The 24,239-nt window shown below is 41.6% G+C and overlaps 1 protein-coding gene across 37 annotated transcripts in view; it reads right to left on the bottom strand.

Moving 5' to 3' along the window:
* The window catches only part of DTNA (dystrobrevin alpha), a 280,266-nt gene that overhangs the window by 233,562 nt on the left and 22,465 nt on the right, over positions 1–24,239 (bottom strand). The window lies entirely within an intron of this gene.

Here is a 24,239-nt window from a genome sequence, read left to right as displayed (position 1 = left end):
GATCCCTTTTTAGATTAGCTTTCTTTCTTTGTGTGCACTGTATTAACTCCTCCGGTGTCACAAAAAGGTAGACATCTCCACTGCTTTCATGGGAAGGCTGGGATGTGCCATCAATGCCTTTGGAGTGATCTGAAGGCTGCTTTGTGAGATTTAACATTTATGTAACTGCAATATCACTCCAAAGTGCAGGCAGTTATTGGGTACCACAATCAGTCAAACAAGTACATAGCTTCAACGCTGGCTGCCTTGTAATCAAAGGGGCTCTCTTACAAATGTGGCTGAATATAGTAGAGGAAGAAGGGTCTGTGATTAAGATACCGCACTGGGACTTAGGATACTTGGGTCCAGTTCTCAGCAATGTCACAGACTTCCTCTGTGACCTTGGTGAAGGCTCTTGGCCTCAGTTCCCGATCTGTGATGTGAGGACAACATTTCTTTTCTCCCACCATCTGTCTGCCTTGTCTCCTTAGGCTGTAAATTCTTTAGGGCAGGGGCTATCTTACAATATGTTTGTCCAGTGCTTAGAACAATGGGACAATGATCTTGGTTGGGACCTAATTGCTACCGTTATGAAAATAATAAAGAAAATAGCTTGGAGGGTAGCTTTTACTCAGTTTATTGAACAGAAAATCAACTAACTTAAGAGAATAGAAGTAGGAATCCATAAGTCTTTTTAATCAGCCCCAGCATCTGAATCTCTGGCAAGCACAAAGATGAAAATTTTGCTGAATGAAAAATGAATAAATCAAGGAAGACAAAAAAAAACTTCCTTACAAAAGGGATGGAATCTACCTGACAGGTAAATAATTAAAACTCTTCTTTATTCTCTTTTGTTTTCTATTTTAAGACTTTTCATTGTGTGGGAACAAAGTCAGCTCTAGTTGGAGCAAGTCAGACAAATCCATCATTGAGACAGAATGAATGTACGATCCCACCCAGCGTGATCACAGACCAACTATACCACCTGTTTTAACTCGAATACATACCATTGGTGATAGTAGTGACAACGTAAAGTGTACAGCTCTGAATTTAAGGTGTGTGTGGAAACTCTCATTTAAAACTAATGGCTAGAAATCTGCTATGCTTTCTCCTGGAATACCATGTTCAGTTCTGGCAACACTAGCTCAAAAAGGACAGAGGAGCAATAGAAGGAGTTCAGAGGTGGGTGACATTAATCATTAGAAACATAGAAAGACCTCTGTCTGAACAAAGATTAGTAATGTTTTGTTTAGGGAGGAGACAAATAAGAGGAGATATCATAGATTTCATACCAAAATAATAAATGTTATAAGAAAGGGAGTTTAAATGTTCCTATTTACCCTCTCATAATGCAAGAACAACAGGATGTTCAATGATACTGAAAGACAACAATTTTAAAATAGAAAAAATAAAATTCGTTTTTTTAAAAAACACAGAGTTTAGTTAAATAAGTAGAACTCTCCACACCAAGCATCACTGGAACCAAGGTTTAGTAGGATTCTGAAAAATGTTAGACACTTATATGGATCATGAGAACATCCAGGATTATATTATAAACTTTTGGTTTTAGGTTTTTTTAAAGAGATGGGATATAAATCGTTGTGCTTTAAGACATAAACCAACCACTAACTGTCAAGGATTAGGAAGAAACTTCCCCTTTTAGTAGGTTATTCCATAATTGCCCATTACAAGGTTTCTTGTGCTTTCTTTAGAGACATCTGACACCGGTCACTGTCAGGGACAGAATACTGAATTAGATGGGACCACTGGTCTAAAGTAGTAGAGCAATTCTTTATTCAGCAACATTTTGTGGATAAGTTTTTGGGTTAAATTAACACTGCAGAAGACATTCATCTAAAAAGATTTATTTATAAAACTTTGCTTCCTAAATTTCAAGGAAAAATTACAGTCCTATGGGTGCAAAATGAAGCATTGTTTTCTAATAAATTATTTTAATCCATGAAATTATAATCCCTTGATGTCTAGCAGCATTTGAAGACAAAGAGCCAAATTCTCCCAGGGATAGATAGGCACTCTATTGATTTCAGTGCAAAAACACCCATTTACATCAACCGTATCCATGTATCCCCCTTGCGCAGCAGCAGCATACAGCGGGAATGGGTAGGGCCAGGAGATCCTCCACTGCACAGCTCCTTCCATCCCCCAATTATGCAGGACTATGAGATTGCTGCACAGACCCTCAGCCTGCTGCTCCTCCATTATGCCAGGTAATGGATCCGCAAAGCATGCATTCATGCCCCTCCTCCAAGCATATCCTCCACGCACATCTCCATCTCATCATAGTCAAAGCCAACATGAAGCCTATCTCTGTGGCATGCAGTCAGTGCAGAGCTTACACTGGGTCATCACTCCACCATGGCCTCCCTCCCTTCCATTGCGGTTATCATGGGCGGCCATGCTACAGTATGAAGGGGCTTGCATGAGCCCATGGGTGAATTTGTATCTTTACGTGAAAACAATAATATTTGCAGTTATGCTAGCAGGTTAAAAAGAGCTTCAAACTTCATACTCCAGGGCACAAACTTTTTGCTAGCAGGGGCCTAGAAAGAATGTGTCTCCCCAGTGCACAATTGGCCTGATGCATTATGTTTTTAGAGGAAGGTAACAGAAGTTATCCTCAAACATTCAGTGCGTTCTATTGCTGGGAGTGGGGGATGATATGCATCCCCATAGCCCATCCACTCCTTCCCAACATCCCAGATCCCTAAAAGTGGTGATGTCTCCAAGTCAGGATGTTGAGGCATTAGCAAGAGAGTTTGAGGAAACCTGTAATGATGATGCCATGCAATATGATTCAAGGGCTTTAGGATTACCATAAATGGAGCCAACCCCTTTCATGCACGCCAGTTTTCTTAAAAACAAAAGAACGAAACATTACCTTTCAAAAAAGATTTGAATGATTCATATTAGGATATCAGTTTGTTTAAAAGAATTGTTCAACCTGTATGTCAGCAATATCAACAGAAGATGGGTTTTTTACCCTTTGATATACACTGTATTGCCCAACATATATAAAGCTCTGTTCGGCTCTCAAGCACACAGGTCTATGTCCAGTGACAGATTTCACAAAACATAGAGAAAGATGTATTTGTGTATCTAAGGACTTCTTTGCACGTTAAGGGTAATCCAGGATATGACAGAGTTTGATTTTAAAGCAAATTAACTATTTCTGATTAACTACATGTATAGACACTCTTATTCTGAATGAACTTAATCCATATCAGAGAATATGGTGCTTTTATTCCAGAATACAAGTGTCCACACATGCAATTAATCAGGAATAGCAATTCTGGAATAACTGCCTGTGTAACAAGCCCTTAGATCAGAGACAGGTCCAAGGTATAGAAAGAGTAGCTAAAATAGGGAAAGTAGCAATCTGCATAGGGACTCTGCGTCTCATGGGTTAACAGCCACAGTTAAATTCCACTTGAGTGTGCTTAAGGGTATATTCTCCCTAGTGATGTCCAGAGGATTTATCTACATAGCACACACATGTCAATGCCAATAATTCTGCAAGAAATGTATGTGTGTCATTCCCATTAATGCTAATGAATTTACAGTAGGAGTGAGGTTCAATCAGGGTTCTCAAGGTCTGCACAAGGCCCCCTGCATCACATAAGACCAAGAATGGGGTGGTGCAGAGGAAGGGGCAGAGCTTCCATACAGGGGTGCACTCTGAAGCCCTTCATACATCAAAGAAGGGATCCTTGCCAATCACAAACAAGTTGACATGTAGGAAGATTTAGGAGCAGGCTAAGGGGAGCGCCATGGGATCTGTGACAGCATGGACCCACTGAGCCACAAATGCATAGCAGCAGTGGCCTCCATTCTGAACAGTTTTTTTGTTCTGTGTTTGTTCAGTGCCTGGCACAATGGGATTCTGGCCCATGATTGGGGATCCTGGGCCCTACCACAATATTATTATTTTATTCATGTTTATTTGTAATGATAATGACTACAAAACAGTAGCAGTAGGAGTCCTGCCCATGGACTGGGAGGTATGCAAATATAATCTCTCCCATTCTCTGCTTAATGTCCAACACAAAGCCCATTTATTCTGGCTTTGATTGGAGGGATGAAATCCACCCATATGCCTACATCCACCCCATCTGACACACATCAATTTGGGACCCTTCCCTGAATACCTTAGACTACTAGGGTGAAAAATTAGTGCATTTATTACCTCTAGTTTTGTCCATAGCATTCATAGGATTCAATTCTCTCTCAGATAGATAGGTTTTATTTGAGTGGACTTATTTACTAGGGTGTGAGTAGAAAATCAGGCCTATATTCTCCAGGCAGATGATTCTAGTCATTTGTATCAGATAACGACAGTATGGGGAGGAGGTGAGCAGCCCTCAGTGGTAAAAGAACAGGCTAAGGACTATTTAGAAAAGCTGGACATGGACAAGTCCATGGGTCCAGATCTAATGCATCCAAGGGTGCTGAGGGAGTTGGCTGATGTGATTGCAGAGCCACTGGCCATTATCTTTGAAAATTTGTGGCGATCGGGGGAGGTCCCGGATGATTGGAAAAAGGCAAATATAGTGCTCATATTTAAAAAAGGGAAGAAAGAGAACCTGGGGAACTACAGACCGGTCAGCCTCACTTCAGTCCCCGGCAAAATCAAGGAGCAGGTCCTCAAGGAATCCATTCTGAAGCACTTGGAGGAGAGGAAGGTGATCAGGAACAGTCAACATGGATTCACCAAGGGCAAGTCATACCTGACCAACCTGATTGCCTTCTATGATGAGATAACTGGCTCTGTGGATATGGGGAAAGTGATGGATGTGATATATCTTGACTTTAGCAAAGCTTTTGATATGGTCTCCCACAGTATTCTTGCCAGCAAGTTAAAGAAGTATGGATTGGATGAAGGGACTATAAGGTGGATAGAAAGCTAGCTAGATTGTCGGGCTCAACAGTTAGTGATCAATGACTCAATGTCTAGTTAGCAGCCAGTATCAAGCGGAGTGCCCCAGGGGTCGGTCCTGGGGCCGGTTTTGTTCAACATCTTTATTAATGATCTGGATGATGGGATGAATTGCACCCTCAGCAAGTTCACAGATGACACTAAGCTGGGGGGAGAGGTAGATATGCTGGAGGGTGTAGGGTCCAGAGTGACCTAGACAAATTGGAGGATTGGGCCAAAAGAAATTTGATGAGGTTCAACAAGGACAAGTGCAGAGTCCTGCACTTAAGAAGGAAGAATCCCAGGCACGCTACAGACTGGGGACCAACTGGCTAAGCAGCAGTTCTTCAGAAAAGGACCTGGGGATTATAGTGGACGAGAAGCTGGATATGAATCAGCAGTGTGCACTTGTTGCCAAGAAGGCCAATGGCATATTGGGCTGTATTAGTAGGAGCATTGCCAGCAGATCGAGGGAAGTGATTATTCCCCTCTATTTGGCACTGGTGAGGCCACACCAGGAGAATATTGTGTCCAGTTTTGGTCCCCCCACTACAGAAGGGATGTGGACAAATTGGAGAGAGTCCAGCAGAGGGCAACAAAAATGATTAGGGGGCTGGGGCACATGACTTACGAGGAGAGGCTGAGGGAACCGGGCTTATTTTGTCTGCAGAAGAGAAGAGTGAGGAGGGATTTGATAGCATCCTTCAACTACCTGAAGGGGGGTTCCAAAGAGGATGGAGCTCGGCTGTTCTCAGTGGTGGCAGATAACAGAACAAGAAGCAATGGTGTCAAGTTGCAGTGGGGGAGGTCTAAATTGGATATTAGGAAACACTATTTCACTAGGAGGGTGGTGAAGCACTGGAATGGGTTACCTAGGGAGGTGGTGGACTCTCCATCCTTAGAGGTTTTTAAGGCCCACCTTGACAAAGCCCTGGCTGGGATGATTTAGTTGGGGTTGGTCATGCTTTGAGCAAGGGATTGGACTAGATGACCTCCTGAGGTCTCTTCCAACCCTAATATTCTATGATTCTATTATTCTATTCAAGTAATGTTTTTACTGATATTTTCCCATCATTTGCTATGACTCTGTGCTAGTAATAAATATCTACTTGTAGCTTACTAACTACTACAAATAGTTATTTCTGATGTGATTGAATCAAGGTCTTTTCACCAAAACACAAATAGTTTGCTCTTGAAAGAAAATGAAGATGGCAGTATGGTTTATTTGTATCAGATGCCTAAAGAAAGCTTATTTGTTGAGTTTTATAAAAACATTTTGAACAATCCAACCAGAACGTATTGAAAATTCTGTTCAGTAATTCTCTACTTGATATCTCTGTTATATAAAAGGCATCAAGACACAAAAAATAATTAACCTTGTTTGCTGAGGGTCAATGTTTTAGTGACATGACAGAAGTACCAACAGAAGGTGCCACACACAGTTAATTGTATGGCTTATTTGCATATAAAGTATCCAAATGGCTGAATTAAAGTCATTTGCCAATCTCTGAATTTCTGCTCTATATTCTGACATACAACTGTCAAGAATGTGCAATCTACCTCAATCTGCAATTTTATGGAAAGACAGATGGATAAATAACGGAACTATTCTCTCTCTTTAAAAACATGTCACTTCATTTGTACATGAGAGAAAGAGCTTTTTCACGTGCTAAAAAAAGTTTGCTCTCTCTGAATCAAATAGGACTGGAAATTGTTATTATTGTTCTATTAAATCCTTCACTGATATCTGAAGAAGAATTTTCCTGGAGCAAACTAAGCAAGCAAATTACTCTGCAAGTAATTTTTCATTGAACTGTTCTGTAGTTTAGACTGCAGATTGCTATGTTTGAACAATCACTGTTCCGAACTCAAACTTTCCTCTTAATCTTCCAATACCTTCCTAATCCTAGACATCAGTGTGTTGCCATGGAGTTCATTCTGAGGTCATAAATTCACCATAATGGCTTTATTACAGAATCTATTTGGTGGGGAAGATGTGTTATCAAAAGAGAATATTTACTTTCAACACAGGTAGCAGGTTCAACACAGGTAGAAGGTTCAATCCTGCAGACTATTATAGAGCCAGTACCACCACTTTTATTCATTCACCATTACACCTTTTACATATTTTTCTTAATTTTTGCCATTTTTCAAAGATTCAAACTTAGATCCAACCCTGTTAACCTGTACTTATGTACCAACATAAATGCAGGTTTCAGAATAGCAGCCGTGTTAGTCTGTATCCGCAAAAAGAACAGGAGTACTTGTGGCAGAATTCCTGCAGGTCATCAGATTCACCCTTTTCTAAGCACAGACATATCTTTGAATATATATGGAGGCTATGAACAGATAATGAAACCTAAAGAGCAAAATCCTGAAGATCCAAGTATAGATCTGAAGATGGTAGTATGTTTGAGTTGGATTGAAGTGCTACATAGGACTTGTGCAAGCCCATTACATTGGAGTAACTTTCACCATTAGGACCCTGTTTGTGGCTTGCAAAGCCAACTCCTTCTTCTCATCCTTCATCAGCACATTCTTTTCAGAAAATGGTGCATCCCAGCAAATTGTCATCTTCAAAACCAGTTCACCCTGGCTCAATATCAAACTTGCTATGTGTAAATCCTTGCCTGGCAACCACTCCAATGAGCAACAAATACATTATGGTTGAGATTTTCAAAAGCACCCAGTGTTGGCCTAACTGCTCCCACTGAAGCCTACGTTAGCCTTCAGTGGGAGCAGAGTTAGGCCAACACTCAGTGCTTTTGAAAATCCCAAAATATGTATTTTAAAAAAGTTTAGCATGGATCCTATTAAGCCTGTAAGTATTTGGAGTTACTGTATATTATGTACACCCAGATTTCAATTAGACGAAAAGAGACTGAAGAATCATTCATCAGGATTTAATTCACTACATGAATTTTATGGTTGGTCAGTTACACTACACACACTAATGTTGTTGTATGCAATTTGCACAGTCAGCTATATCAGATAAAGAATAAAGACCCAATTAATTTGTAAAAAGAACAATTACCTTTTAAATAATGTCTCTAGTTAACAGAAGGGCCAGTATGATCATCCAGTGACAACATGATCATATTCTAGGTAAATACAGCGTATGCAGCTAAGCTGTGGAAAATCCTGTTCAAACAGTGAACATTTTATTGTAGTTTTTGTAAAACATTCACAGTAACCTTAGTAGTCCCAATTTGAACAGATATTGAGCCAAATCCCAAAAGGCCTTACTCACTTTTCACTTCCCTTTTACTCTGCCTTTGCTCAGGCAAACATATGCTGACTTCATAATAAAGACTGAGCAAGCACTTTAGGATTAGGCCCATTGTTATTGTTTCAGAAGAGAGATTTTTCATTTGTAATTCAGCTTATGCTGGTACCCAGGCTAAGTAGACTGAGAAAGTTAGGAGCATGGGAAAAGCCACAACTTAGCTGAGCACTTTTGGATGACAAGCCTACGTAGGATGCCTACATAGGAACATGGGATTATCTACCTGGCGAAAGTTGCACCAGTTTAATTTAAATCAGTTTGAAAACTGATATAGTTAAACTGGCACAAGCCCTGTGTGGACACTTTTACTTCAATGTAAGAGTGCCTTTTATTGGTTTAACTTAAATCAGTTGGGTACAAGTTTAAGTTAAACTGGAAAAAGCCACTCTTAAAACAAATACTGTTGTCTAGAGAGGGCTTTACATCAGTTTAACTGTATCAACTTTAAACTGACAACTTTCTTGTGTAGACAAGGCCTTAGGAAACTAACTTTTGGCTCACACTTTTGAAAATTTTAGCATCGTTTCTAATTACTTCTAGAGCTGTCATTAAAACATACAGCTCTAAAATGATGTAATTCATTTTAGTGGCTTTACTTATCGATTACTACTAGACATAATCCACATTTGTAATAACTATAGAGACCCATTTGTACACCTATATGTATGTGCATATAAAGTTGCTGCTAATATATGCAAATATTAGCAGAACTGAGCCTTTCAAAAAATCCTAAATATCATCATGGAAAAATTCACAGGGGGTACTACAGGGAAGAAGGGGATTAAGTTAATAAGAAAAATGAGTATCAACAAATACGTCTTGACAGTGGGATCTATTATACTTTGGAACAGTCTCCCAAGGGAAGTGGTGGGAGCCACATCACTTTGATCACCTAAAACTACATTAGCAAAAAAATAGTAATTGTACAGCACAATATAAAATAATTTTATACAGGCAGGGCAATGAACTAGATGACTTAGTCTTTTCCATCTCTAACATCTGATTCATCCGAGTTTGCCTGGGGTTGACAATGTAGTCTCTGTGCGTGGATGGTAATTCAAACAGATAGGCTATCACATGGTACTAGCTAGTAACGGTTGGACAAGCCATTTTTTCATATGCGATAAACCATAAATACAAATGTTAAAGTGTCTGCTTAAAGTCTATGGAGAGCTCGTGTAATGAGGCTTCACTTAAAAAAAAAAAGTAACAACAACACATCCACTGCTGGTTCCACTGTAACAGATGTAGTCTTATTTTACTAAGACAATAGTAAGTATGTTATGCTCTCTTAGCTGACAGACCATATTGAACAAAATTCCGAGCTACATTTGTTGGGGGGAGGGGGAAGTGTGTGTGTGTGAGAGAGAGAGCGTGAATGCCTCCTCTCATCAACAGGGAAGACCCTGGTGCATTATGGGAGATATAGTCTAACCAGGGAGCCTGGCCTATACAAGAGAATGGGAATAAGAGGCACTTGAACTGCAACTCTCTTCCCATGAGGCACTGCAGTGTCATTTTGGAATTGAAATATTTTGGTTTTCAGCCAAAATATTTCAGATTTTGATTTTTCACTGAAAAGTCAATATTCTGTGGGGGAAAAGAATTTCTGACTAGCTCTAGTGGTTATTTTTGGATTATTCAAGTAATCTTATAAGTATGAAAAAACACACTTGTGCCATGATTGAAAGATAATCACATGCCTCAGGTACATAATTCTGCCACAGGGCCATATGTCTCTAGCACTGGAGATGTCATGGAGGCTATGTCATGTGGCTATGTGTTTGCCTGTAAAAACAAAAAATATAGGTACTTATATGGCTTCATTTTAACTTTGATGTAGCCTAATGCCTTCAGAGATTGAACTAATAATCTAAGAGCATTTTTAGCTTTCAAAGTAAACAATAATTCACTACCCAATCAATAAAACTGAATATATTATATATAAATGAAAAAAAATTTTTTTTGCAAAAACATTTAAAATTCTAAATCCATTTTGTTCCACAGATTAAAAAAAATTGTTTTGGTTTTTCACATTTTGATAAAATTGTTTTACCACAACTGTTAAGTTTTATCAAAAAAATTTCAACAAAAATCTTTCAGTTTTTGTCCCCCCTCCCTCTTCTTCCTTTTCCAATTTGCAGCTGCAAAAGGAAAAGGGGGCAGGGAGAAGAGATCAAAAAGGGGATCAAGGAGGAAAAAATAAATTCCAGAAAACAAGAAACTGAAAAATGTTTCATTTATCTATTACATTTCATGAACATGTTCATGTTTGAAAAAAATGTCATTTTTCATTGTAAAAATGTTTCAAATGACTAATTTTGACCAGTTCTAGTATAGTATGTGTATATATACAAAAGCAAGTTAAGAATGAGTTGATCATGCAAGATGCTGAATACCTCCTGTGATGTGCTAAATGCCCTTAACTCCTTTTGTTGTATGCAGTGTTGTTATAGCCATGTTGGTCCCAGGATATTAGAGAGAAGGTGGGTGAGGTAATATCTTTTATTGGATCAACTTTACAGCAATCTTCTTCAGTTCTGGAAGACTTAAGTTTTCTGTGTAAAAGCAAAAGCTTGTCTCTCTCACCAACAGAAGATGGTCCAATAAAAGATATTACCTACCCCCGCTGTCTCTCATTGCGTTTTGGCTGCATTGGGAATGGAGGGAAATTCAGCATCTTCCAAGAATGTGTCTGATATTATATTGCTGGATAGAATAAAGAGCGATGTCACCCACGCCAGCAATAGTGAAAAGATCATGCATGCATGATACAATGATCAGGTATAGAATACACAACCGCGGGTGACATCATGACCCTATCAAAGTCAATTGCAGAACTCCCATTGACTTCAATGGAGCCAGATTATCACCAGGGTCTTTAACTAGTCATGATCCTGGCAATAAACTTTGAATAATGAATCCCTGCTTTACATCATTTATGTAGCTTTACATCATTTAGGCATTATCCTTGCAATTTGGCCAGTATGGTCTGCTTTATAATATGGAAAGAACAGTGGAATCTTTACATTTGACAGCTACCATCATACTAAACCCCAAGACTCTAACCTATGACCCCTGGCCTTTGGTTTTCATTACCTGATCATAGTTTTTTGACACGTGAGTAGTATTAAGTTCCTGATGGTGCAGACACTTAAGCAAATATATAATTTTACTCATGTAAGCACTCCCAGAGTGCTACTCATGTGAGAAAAGACTAAGACATGTAAATGCTTAAATGTCTGCAGGATCAGAGCCCTGGGTAGTGAACTGTCATTGACTCCTCTGGTGTTAACAAGTCATTGATGAATTGCTATATCCTTTATATCTGACCAAGGCTATTAGGGCAGATATACAACAATGCCATTTTTTAAATGTAGAATCTGGCTTAAAAGGCAATCAATAGCAAACCAATTGTAAGAGCTCTAATGAAGAGTAGCAAAAAACCAATATTAGATTTCATCTAAAAGGCATCAGAAACAATATCCTTCAGTGGCATTTTCTGCACAAGTAACTACTTGCAAAATAGGGATAAAGGTGTTCAGCTACACACCTGGCCCCGATCCTTCAAAGAAATACTCATGTGCTTAATTTGACACCCTAGAAGTAGTCCCACTGAGGTCAATGGGACTACTTGCTGCATAAAGTTAAGCATGTGTGTAGGTCTTTCCAGGATTGGGGCCTAGATTCTGTTTGTCCTGTTCATGTCCATTCCTCAAGTATATTTTTTCAGTATTCTAAATATTCAGGTGAATTAAGTATATTTAAAGGCACACTGTGAATTTTTCAAAGTGTCTAGTTTTTTATTGCCTTTGAAAACTGTTGGTTTTGAAAAAAATAAAGTTTGTGATGGGGGCTCCTTCAATAGCCTGTAGTCTGTTTGTCATTGTTAATGTAAGGATTTTTCTGCTCATCTGCTGATATTTATACAGGTTCTTGCAGCAAGGGATAATAGGCCAGTGCTGAGACCACCACCAATCCTGCTCTGGCCCCCTCTCCTTCTCTGGTCACTTATCTGATGAAGTGGGTTCTAGCCCAGGAAAGCTTATGCTCAAATAAATTTGTTAGTCTAAGGTGCCACAAGGACTCCTCATTTTATCTGCCTGTTAGTCTAAGGTGCCACAAGGACTCCTCATTGTTTTATCTGCCTGTGCTACCCTTTTCAGTTTTGCTGCTGTTACTGGGATGGTGTGCTCACCCCAGAGCAGTCCGTGAGAGTGATGTCATCTTGTGAGTGCATGAGACGGGAAATGAAACTGACTAGGCACAAAGTGCTGCCAAATACCCAAACTAAAATACACGCGGAAGGAGGGGAGAAAGACACAAAGAGGAAATAATCCTTTCCTCTAATCTCTGTTGGCTATATTTACCTTAGGCATCATATGTAACAACACTGGGCACAAATTTTAAAATGTGATTTTTCAAGTTGATGTCTCTAATGTTCATGAAAAATGACAGATTGATAGTACTGGTAAGGTCAGGCTTAGCGTAGGCTTTTCCACACAGCTCTGCCCATGCACAGCAATTCTTCCTACAATTCCCCTTGCTCTCCTACTCCTAAATCCATCTTCAGCTGAGATTGGAAATCATTCTAAATTGATATTTTGTCTAAAGCTTAAAAAATGTCAAAGGAAAATCATTTTTCTTCTTGCTGTGGGAGCTTTCTCTGAAGACAGAACTGAAATCCAGTGCCACAGCTCACCACTCCCTTCTCCAGTTCCCAGCTCTCCTTTACTGAATAAATTCACAAACACACAAGATAATTCTCATCCCATATACAATACATAATCAAAGCTCAGCTCTGTCAGCAGAAAGTGGAGCTGGCAGTGATTTTCATTTGCCTTTTAAAATACAATTACTACTTTTTGGTTTTAGATGCCCAGTGCCCCTTGAAAACCAAAGTGATCCTGTTTTCAGATAAGTGTGTTAGAAGGAAGAAAAGAAATAAATTCCTGCCGTAATTTCTTAAACACAAATATGGAGAAAAAAAATTTACACTGAAGGGTTTAACCTAAGATTCTACAGTTAAATAGAAGGGAGGGAGGTCGTCAGCATCCATGTCGCCAATCTACTTCTGGGACTGAAGGGCCCTTTCACACTGGTGAGTTCCATTCTGGGAGCACAATGCAATGAAGGGCTTTGGTACCAGAACTGGCTTTTTGTTGTCAGGGACTTCTCTGATTACCAATCACCGACGAGCTCAGTATGTTTGGAACTACTACCGCTATACTGAGGGATTTTGCTTCCTCGATTTAGGAGGGATTTGAGGGTCAGGCTCATATGGCCTCCAGCATGAGGAAGGTCAGGTGAAATGGTGTGTGCCTGTCCTTTTGGGTAATGGCCTGGAACACACAACCAGGGAACAGCCTTCCTCAAGAAACATCAAATAGCAGGTGTACACAGATCTGACTTTAGGAACAGAAAGGGTCACAAAGCACACTGCTTAAACTCATTCTCTGTGATCCCAGATTAGCCAGGATGATACTGGAACCAAGAGCAGGGTTGGTCTGGGAATTTAAGACATGCAACAATACAGACACTAAGTAAAATATCTAACACTTACATACAGTAAATATAAACCTAAAATAAAGGGGCAAGAACTCAGTACCATGCCTGAACTAAACATGAAGATAGAGAGAACATATGGATGAAGGTCTATAGAGGCACAAAAACCCCACTCATATCTATTTTTCAAATCACCATCCACAGCAAATGAAATATCACTCCTATAAAGGAGCTTTACTCTTTAAAACCCCAAACAAAAAACTTATTGCTACTAAGGGTATGTCTTCACTACCGGCCGGATTGGCGGGCAGCGATCGATCCAGCGGGGATCAATTTATCACGTCTAATCTAGACACGACTAAGTACATCAACTTTAGCTACGTTATTCCCGTAGCTGAAGTTGCTTAACTTAGATCGATTTCCACCCCCCAACCCCCAATGTAGACCAGGCCTAAAATGAATGTTTTAAACCAAACTGAAATTTATGTTTCCCAGTATTTACATTTTGTATACAGCAAACATTTCCTTTTGTATGTATTGGTCTTTTCTTTCCGGGCTGAAAATTTACTTTGTTCTCTGTTCCTAGCATTGTGAATGCTCTTCCCTCGATCTTATCTTCTACTAGTCTGTTTTCCACTCACATTTCCCCCTGTCCTGGAAGAAAAGTTGTTTGTTTAGTGAGTACAGTTGAAAGAGATTTTATCCAACTCAAAAGAATATTTTAATAGTTGACCTTCGTTTAATAACATGCCCATGTAAAGGTCATCAAAGCTATTCAGCTTTCTTTAGCCAAGCAAAGCTATCACATCAAAGTATAATATTAAGCATATAACCACATAATTAAGACCCTGCCTGAATCACTGTGAATTTCCACATCCTCTATGGTGTTTTATTGTAATTTTATACATTCTCATACTTCCCTGGGATTTTCTCTCTCCCCAGTTTCACAGTTTACATGTGAATTTGGCATCAGAATTGTTATTAAGAAGGGTTCACCACATGGGAGGTGGAACTCAAGGAAAGCAAGATCAGGGCTGTGGGCTGGTTCGGTAATGAGGTGAGTACGCTCACGTAAGATTTGTTTGATAGTGTGGACGCAGGGCAGATAGCTCTGAAAGTCTCTGTGAACAGACTCATCAGCTGGAAGGCTGGGGCCAGGTTTGAATGCCTGTCAGAGTTAGTTAGCTGGAGGGGATGTTGAGGAGAGGGGCTCAGCAGCTGGGGAGGCAGGGAGCTCACTTTGCCTTGCAGAAGGGTTCAGCAGCTGTGGTGTGGGCAGGGTCATTAGTAATGCAGTATTTATGACTCATCTGTGGGGTTTGTCTCTTTCACACACATTGCAATTTTTAGTTCTTTGAACACAGACTTGGCCAAGGCTTTCAATAACTGTACAGCAGGTTGCTAGTAAAATACAGTGCTTGCACTTGAAATGTTTGCTCCATTATGAGAGACGGCACTGGTTCTGTGACTGTTCCCCATTTTACAGATACAGGGAACACCTCTCAAAAGAGCAAAATCTTTCAAAAACAAAAGAACCTTTTTTATGTGCAACCATTCTAAGAAGGATAAGAAGTCAGTAGATTAGAGCTGGTCAGAAAACAGTGGTTTTCTTTTGTGGGAAATTTCAACTTTCCTTTGCAAACTAAGGGGAAAAAAAATCTAAACAAAGTACAGTAAAACCTGCCAAGAGGGACCATTCATGGGAGTTAGCAAAAGTGATCTCTTGTAAGAGGTACTCTATCTTCAAAGGTTTGCACACCAGACAGTGGTCGTGTTCCGTGGACTCTGCAAATAGTCACTCGTGACAGGGGGTCTCTCTAAGGCAGGTTTTACTGTATTTCATTCCAAGTCAGTTTGACCAGAATGAAACATTTTGGTTTGTCAAACCTAATCAAAATGTTTTGTTCTGGGGCAGTTCCACACTAAACTGTGTCTGCCTGTGCTGCCTCAGTGCCTCATGGGGTTTGGGTGCCACATTCTCTGTCATGGGCTGGGCTCCTTGGCTAGACTACGTCTACTGTGATGCACTGCAGTCTCCTCTCTTGCTGACCCACTGGCGTATATCATGGGATCACATGCCCGTGGTTCATCATAGGAAATATAGCCTGACTGGAAAGCCCACCCATAGAGGAAAATGGGAGCATGAGGCATCTGAACTACAACTCCCATGAAGCACCACAGTGGCTCAGAAGGGCAAAGTCTAATTTCAAACCGAGCTGAAACAAAACATTTTGATTCGGGAATATTGAAATGTTTTGTTTCTATCAAATTAGTCAAAATGAAACATGTTGACATTTCCAAAGTGAAAGAGTTAGTTTTCAGCTGAAATTTTTGGTTTTTGAGTGTTCTGTTTTAACAGAAAGTTGAAATTTTCTGCAAAAAGCTGACATTTTTCATGAAGATTTCATATTGTTTAAAACTCAAATTTCTGTCAAACAGTGTGACCAGTGCTACTCTGCACTCATTCAAAGAGAATCTGCTGCCAATTGCATTAATGTAAAACCAAAATCAATGGAGTTAATCTTCATTTTCAGAGGTATAACAGAAAAATGTGGCCCATCAGTCCTGATCATTCATGCACCAAAAAGCAACATATTTACTTCAATAACTACACAAGATACTTGAAAATCTCAAGAACGAAACATAAAACCATATTCATATGCAGTGAGACAAATTTTACTCTTGTTTATACCCAGTGAATCCCAGTTGAAGTCAATAATGTTGCAATGGAACATAACTTAGGACAGAACTTTAACTCTGTATGTTCAGAGTGGCATGTGTTTGCTATTAACTGTCTAAAGCAGAGATTCTCAAATTGTGCTCCGGGTCTGCAAGCTCCATTCAGGTGGTCCGTGGATAGTTCCCTCTAAGGTGAGTGCCTGGGCGGCCGCACATGAGAGAATGAAGGGCCACCCACCTAATTAGTGAAGCCATGCAGGCGTGGCTTCACTAATTAGGTGCTTGGACCCTGGAGAAGACGCACATGTAAGGTGAGGTCGTGGCCTTGGGGGATAGAGGGAGTAGGGGACAGTGGGGTGAGAAGAGGGGGTGGGGGGAATTTGGGATGTGCCGGGCTGTGGTGGCCAGACAAAGAGGCGACTTTCCCCAGCTCCAGGGCTGTGGCTACTGGGGAGAGACCCCCCCTCCTTCCCAGACTCAGCTCTGTGCCTGCTGTGGCAGGGGAGAGACCCCCCACCTTCCCAGCCCCAACTCAGGGGCTGCCGCGGCGGGGGAGAAAGAGAGAGACCCCGCTCCTTCCCAGCCCCAGCTCAGGGGCTGTTGCGGTGGGGGAGAGAGGGAGAGACTCCCCTCCTTCCCAACCCCAGCTCAGGGGCTGCTGCGGTGGGGAAGAGAGGGAGAGACTCCCCTCCTTCCCAACCCCAGCTCAGGGGCTGTTGCGGTGGGGGAGAGAGGGAGAGACTCCCCTCCTTCCCAACCCCAGCTCAGGGGCTGTTGCGGTGGGGGAGAGAGGGAGAGACTCCCCTCCTTCCCAACCCCAGCTCAGGGGCTGCTGCGGTGGGAAAGAGAGGGCACATCCATTGCATTAGAAAGGCAAGATTATTGATATTAAAATGAGTTGTGTGCTTTTATTTGTAGAACAAAAACATTCATTATTATAGGGGTTTTTATATCATGCTTTTATCCAAAGGACTTTACAATAGATAGCTAATGGTACAAACAACATTTGGAAAGATCATTAAGTGGTCCGCCGAGACCCTCAGCAATTTTCAAGTAGTCCAGGAAAATAAAAGTTTGAGAACCACTGGTCTAAAGTATTAGTAACACCTCTAAACAACAACTCTGTATCTAATTTTTTTCAAGAATAAGACATGGCAATTTTTTTAGCACGGCAATGTATTTCTGTATCTTAAAATCCACTGTGTGTGATTGTCCCTTCATTTTCATCCCAGCTGCTTCTTTCTCTGCTTTGAAAATGAACGATACAATTTTTAGAAAATAAGCGCCACAAATGACTCATCTAATTGTAGTAGTTCAACTTCAGTCTTAAGACACTTCTGCAGTGGGGGACACTAAGGGATTGTTTTAGGTGTTCATACTGTATGGTTGGTTGACCTTTAGTGCAAGCTGTACTTGTTCAGGAGCACTTCTGCTGCACTTACTGGAGGTTAAGAGCAGAGACTTAATGATTGCTTTGCGTGCAAGAGGATGAAGGGCACATACTGTAAATTGTGCAGGTGAGCGTTACTCAGACTTCATACACTTTTGGTTAATGCAAGCTCAAATATGGCAATCAAAATCAAAGGACTTGAAGGAAAAGAGCATTGGTCAGTTAACTGGGTAAATAACCATGGTTCTGCTGATTATCTTTTTGTCATTTTCCAGTTCCTTTTCATCCTAGAACTTTAAAGTATTTTCCCTCTGTCCATAAGTTACACAGTGTATCTTCATACAGAAAAAGTGCCACATTCAGGGGCATATGGTATACAGAAGTGTGAATTTCTCCTCCTTGCCCCAGCCTGGCCTCTTCACCCAAAAGAAAGGCAGCAGTGAAACAACTGCCTGCCCTCCTCCCTCAATTCTCTATGCTGGGTTACTCCTGCTGGGAGAGGCTAGTTTTAAGCAGGGGTGCAGGAACAGTTTTTATAGTGGGGATGGTGAGCCAATGAACCAAACTGTAAACCACTTCAAGTCAGGGGCTGCTGCTGCAGCCCTAGTTTCAGCACCTATGGTTTTAAGTTACTCACCGACTCCACAGGAGCCCTACAGGTAGTGGCTGCTGGGAGGCTAGATTAAGAACTTGATCCAAAGCTCACTGAAGTCAACAAAGATTCCCATTGACTTGTGGGTGTTTGGATCAGAGATTTTTAGCTGCCCTGGCCATGTCCTGTTCCCACCCAATGCCACTCACTTTTTGAGCTCTGCTGGTCCGCTGGTGGAAGGGAGATTTCAAACACTTTGCACAGCCACAATCCTCCTCTGTTGTACCACTGGGGTCTATACCTGGGTTTGAGCTGGCACAAACTGATATAAACTCAGGCTCACCATGGTCCTAAAGTATATTAGAGCACCAAAGTCATGACACCTTAACCATGGCTGAGAAACTATGGGTAAGGCATTTGTGTTTGTAACCCTATGGGGAAAAAATACCCCTTTTTCATGCTTGTTGTCAATTCAAAAGGCGTCTCTTAAAAACAGTCTGGCAGTTACTTTTAGTTGAAGGGCCGACTAAAGAAATCACTGGATGAAATGTGCAAACTTCCAACTTATTACCATTCAGCGTCTAGGGGAAAACACACACAAACAATGGCTTTCTTTGCATTTGGCTCATTCCAAATCAGCTTAGTTTATAAAGTACGAAATGTACTATCATTGTCATTAAAAATCAGTATTTGACAAGTGATCAAACAGCATTATCTGTGAAACCACTGTTTTCCCTTACACTTAAAATACATTAGATCAGATTGAAAATTTTCAAAAAGTTTGAAATAGACAAAAACCAAAAAATTCTGTCAAATGTTTTCCAGTTTTGTTTTTACCAATTCTGATTAACTTTCTTCTCAAACATGTCTCCATCTGACATAAGTGTACTTTTAATTTATCTTTACTGATGGCCAACATGATATAACAATTCCTTGGAAATCAAAAAATCCCTGCCCCCTTTAACAAGCCGGTTGGGGATTAATATGGGGCTGGGCCGCTTATATTTGAAAGGGCCTCTTACCATTTCAAAGAAGATCATGCTTCAGACTTTGACCTCATTTTTGTCATTCTTTTTGATTCACTGCAAAGAGAATATATTTCAAAGAGGCAGCTCAAATATTTATACCTAATTTTAATGAGTTTTTTTTAAATGTATGATCATCTTCCCTTTTTCATCATTAATGCTGTACTCTACCACCATTCAGTCATCGTGTGTGTGTGTGTATGCACATCCGTGTACAGACACCCAGGCATTCATTTCCCTGCTTCATTTTGAGAGATGCACTTAGGTTCCAGTCCTGCTCCATTGAACTCACTGGGGTTTTGGCATTAATAACTTCAGTGGGAACAGGATGAGACCCAGGGCAATCTCTATTGAGTTCAGTGAAGCTATGATAATTTGCACCAGCTGAGGATCTGTCCCATAGAATATAAGTATATGTCATGCAGCTCTTGTGTATGTGGAATTACAATAGCTTTACTGATTTGTATTCTGCCATACAGTTTTCTGGATTGTGGTGCTTTTTGCTGCATCTGCTTTTAACTGTTCCTTTTGTTTTGTTTTTAAAAGAAATTTTAAAAAGAATAGGAAAAAACAACAACAATGGGATTAGTGATAGCTATTTACCACAGGTTTTTTTAATAGCAGCCCCTGTAAGTGGCTCTCACCTGAGATTATGATTTGCTAGAAGGAAAAAAGCAACGGTTGAGAAAACATTTATAGAAGTAGATGCTCAGACTACCTGGTGAGGAACTTGATATAAAAGCCTAGTTCAATACCTTGAAACTAACATTATTGATATGACTCATTAATCAGTGAGTAAGTGGGTGCCTTTGCTATCCTGCTCTAAAACAAAGTTCACACACTGTGTTGTCACCAATACTCAGCCCTTCTTGGTGGGTTGGCTTTATTAAAAAAATTAACAATGTCAAAATTCATGTCAGGCCTTCTCCCAGACTTGGCTGCTCTTAGGGCTTCTAGCTCAGGACTGCTCAGTGAAAGTCTTTGATCCTCTCTCTCTCTCTCTAATCAGCCCTTCCCAGTTGAGTGGGACAGTGAGCACCTGCGCCATTGAGACAGCAGATCCTGATGAATCCTTTCCTACCAAGATCACCTTCTGGTAAGAGGGTGGGGTATTTTAGACAAACACTGCAATAGGACTATATAACTCTGATTGAATACATCAATGATTTATGCACATACTCAACACAGTTACCCAGATACCTGCACACATCCTTCCATTTGTACGGATATATGCACACAAAACTAAAGGCAGAAGCATTTCTTTCAATATCTGATTATCCATACCTGTGACAACACTGACATAAAGAGCACATATTGTAATAAAGTCTGGATTCATTAAGACAAAATTGATTAAACAATCTGCTCAAGTTGAAGTAATGACACATCTGTGTCCTGTTCTCTCTGGCAAAGCTACATTATCCAACATGACCAAGGAGGCACCAAAGGTGCTCTGCCCGATTACCGGCCTGCATGGCAGTTTCGGGGTTTTCAATCTGAAGAACACCAGTGCATGAAATTAAAGCTTCTGGTCAATTCTAAATAACCATGACCATCTAGTAGGTTTGGCAGCAGATTTCTGCTTTTGTTCTATTGAATTTCAAGGTCTTGCAAAACACGTCAGTTCATGGAGGGGAAATTCAGGTTTCAAGGACAAATCTCCCCAAGAGCTGATCATTAGGAACAGAAACTTTTAGGCACAAAACCTGTCACCAGAGAGACCCTAATTTACATTTTAAAAATTTCCACTTAATTTTGAACAAACAAACAAGACACTTTACCCACTCATGCAGCAGGAATATTAAGGTTTCCCCTAGCGTTGATTCGAGGGTTACCAACTTACTAATTTTTGAGAAACAGATCTCCCTGCTTTGCCTCTTCCTCCCCTCCCCCCCCCCCCCTGGTTCCACCCCTGCTCCACCTCTTCTCTCCCCCCAGGCCTCACCCCCCAACTTGTTCCTCTCTCCCCTACCGCTTGATCCTCTCCTCCCCCCCACCCCACACCAGCTGGGCTCCCTCTGATCTGGGGCTGGGATCAGAGCTGCAGCCTGACACAGAGCCTGCTGCCTGCCCACCCACAAGATGCAGGTAGGAGGTGGCCCTGAGCAGGGGCTGGCGTGGGTTGATGACTCAGCACTTCCCCGCTCTCCCTTGCCTGTGGTAACTGGACTTCTGGTGTCTGGTCAGTACAACTAACTGGATGCTTCCAGGTCCCCTTTTTTATTGGCCTTTCTGGTCGAAAAGAGGACACCTGCCAACCCTACCTTGTTTCTATCTACATCCTGTTTCTTAATGACATACTTAATTGCATATATGAGTATAGTCATGGGTGCATTAGAAATACATAAAGAAACAGGCCACCAAAATATCGCACACATGAAGAAATGGATCTTGCTGTACTCCCTGTGAAAAGAGCAGCTAATGTGTGTGTCTTGGTGGATGCAAAAGGTCCTGAGGCCTTCTTAAATAAGAGAAGATCCAAAGGACTGAATTAGATCATGTCCTTGAAACTGGCTGATACTGACTCTCAGACAAAATAAGAGTCATTTTTAAGCTGCTGTGAATGCTCAATATACACTATTGCACAGACTTTTAAAAACGAAGCAAAAAACTAGTAAAGCTAAGAAGTTACCATTAAAGTTGATGTACCCTTTACTTTAGCCTCAAAATGAAGATATAAATCCATGCCCCTTCTCTCACTTACAAACAAAACTGTAGGCCCCCACAAGCTAGCAAGATCCAAAAGTCCAAACTGAGGCCTCATAAGCATTTGCAACTTCATTGAGCAGTGGTTTTACAACACACAGTTTACCAAGTTTACCAAGGCTGCTCTATATTAATTTTATTTAACGTTAAAATACTCTGAATACATTTTCTAACTTCAAACTGTTCATCTTTCTTGAAATGGTAACTGCAAATGCTTTGATAAATAGTCTGAAACATTGTCCAGTTTCACTGTGATTTCTGTCAATAAGACTGCTATAATGCTTCTGTGTAATTCCTTGCCTCAGACTATCACAGCAGCTATCCCTGCACTTCTCCTACAACAGGGGTGGGCAGACTTTTTGGTCCGAGGGCCACATCTGGGTATGGAAATTGTATGGCGGGCCATGAATGCTAACAAAATTGGGGGTTAGGGTGTCGGAGGCGGTGAGGGCTCCGGCTGGGGGTGCGGGCTCTGTGGTGGGGCTGAGGATGGGGGGTTGGGGGTGCAGGAGGGTGCTCCCGGCTGGGACTGAGGGGTTCGGAGAGTGGGATCAGGGCTGGGGGAGGGGATTGGGGCACACGAGGGGGTCAGCGGTGCAGGCTCTTGGTAGCGCTTGCCTCAAGCAGCTCCCGGAAGCAGCATCATATCCCTCCTCCGGTTCCTATTCAGAGGTGCAGCCAGGCGGCTCTGCGCACTGCGGCCTTGCGTGCTGTGGCCAATGGGAGCTTCGGAGGCGGCGCTTAGGGTGGGGGCAGTGTGCGGAGCCCCCTGGCTGCCCCTACATGTAGGAGCCAAAAGGGGGACATGCTGCTACTTCCAGGAGCCACACGGAGCTGCAGCATGTGTGGAACGGGGCAAGCCCCCAACCCTGCTACTTGGCTGGAGCGCCATAGCAGGGCAAGCCCTGGACCCTGCTCCCCAGCGGGAGCTCAAGGGTCAGATTAAAATGTCTGAAGGGCCGGATGCAGCCCCCGGGCCGTAATTTGCCCACCCCGTCCTACAACAACACTACACTGCCACAGCTGTTAAGGTTTGTGCTACTCTATGGGACAATTTAAGCAAATTATTTTATACAATGATTTGCATCTTTGTGAACAATTTGCGTGTAACCATGCACTTCAGTTTAAGTTCACCACACGCTGCCCCAAGCTATGCTGGAGGTAAACCACTGAGCTGCACAAAATCTGAAACTATGGTTGAGGTGGGAGGGGAAGTAGGGTACATTCTGCAGAGTGTTTGTGGGAAGAGCTGGGTGCTGGCTGGGAGTGCCAGGAAGGGAATCGGGGGGGGGGGGGGCAGGGGAGGTGCTTGGTTGCTGAGTATATCTGGATGTGAAGTTGGGATAGGTTGGGGTGACTGAGAGCTGCAGGGGAAGCTGGGTGGGGGGTGACTGGCTCCAAGTTTTGTACTGGGATTACAGAAAAACACAACACATTTTCCAGAAGGGACAATCACTTCATCATCCTCTTTGTTTAGCTGTTGGTTTCTATGTGTGAATATGCTGCTGGGCTTCCTTCATCTCTAGTTCTGTCTGGAAAGCTTTGGTGAAGGGAAATATGGCAGAGGAGCGTGCCAGTGAGTGAATGAGTGTAAGGTGCAGGTGCAGGCCAGGAAACTGTGGGGAACATGGAGCTAGGATGTGAATGGACCAGCTGCCTATTCTGCAAAGCTCGGGAGAGGGAAAAGAACGGCAGCTCCCCCCGCCCCAAGGGACAGGATAGGGTAACAGAGCAGCAAACAGGGAAGGCTGAATTGTGTGTGTATTTAAGGTTGACTTTTGCAGCTGAAATGATTGCACACAGGTCATGGGTGGGCAGCTTCCCCTAAAAGTGAAAAAAACGTAAGATAGGCACAGGCCAAGATTCATTATTTTTAAGCCAGTTTCATGAATTTTTGGGAGATCTAACTCATGATTTTTGAATTCTTACCGTTGGCAATACTGTCCCTACGCACTGGAAGTGTGTCTGGTTGCACAAAGCACTTCTCAAAAGTACTACCCAGGCCCTGTATGCCATGTCCCTATTTTAAAATAATACCCCCGCTGTCCCAGACTTACATCAGGCGCAGCATACCAAAAATATGTATTCATCTGATTAAAAGTAATTCTCACAGAAAATACTGCACAAACCTAGTTACACAAAGGAAT

This window comes from Chrysemys picta, chromosome 2 (genome assembly GCF_011386835.1).
Source record: "Chrysemys picta bellii isolate R12L10 chromosome 2, ASM1138683v2, whole genome shotgun sequence".
In the NCBI taxonomy this organism is placed as follows: domain Eukaryota; kingdom Metazoa; phylum Chordata; order Testudines; family Emydidae; genus Chrysemys; species Chrysemys picta.
This window is presented reverse-complemented; position numbering and strand designations above follow the sequence as displayed.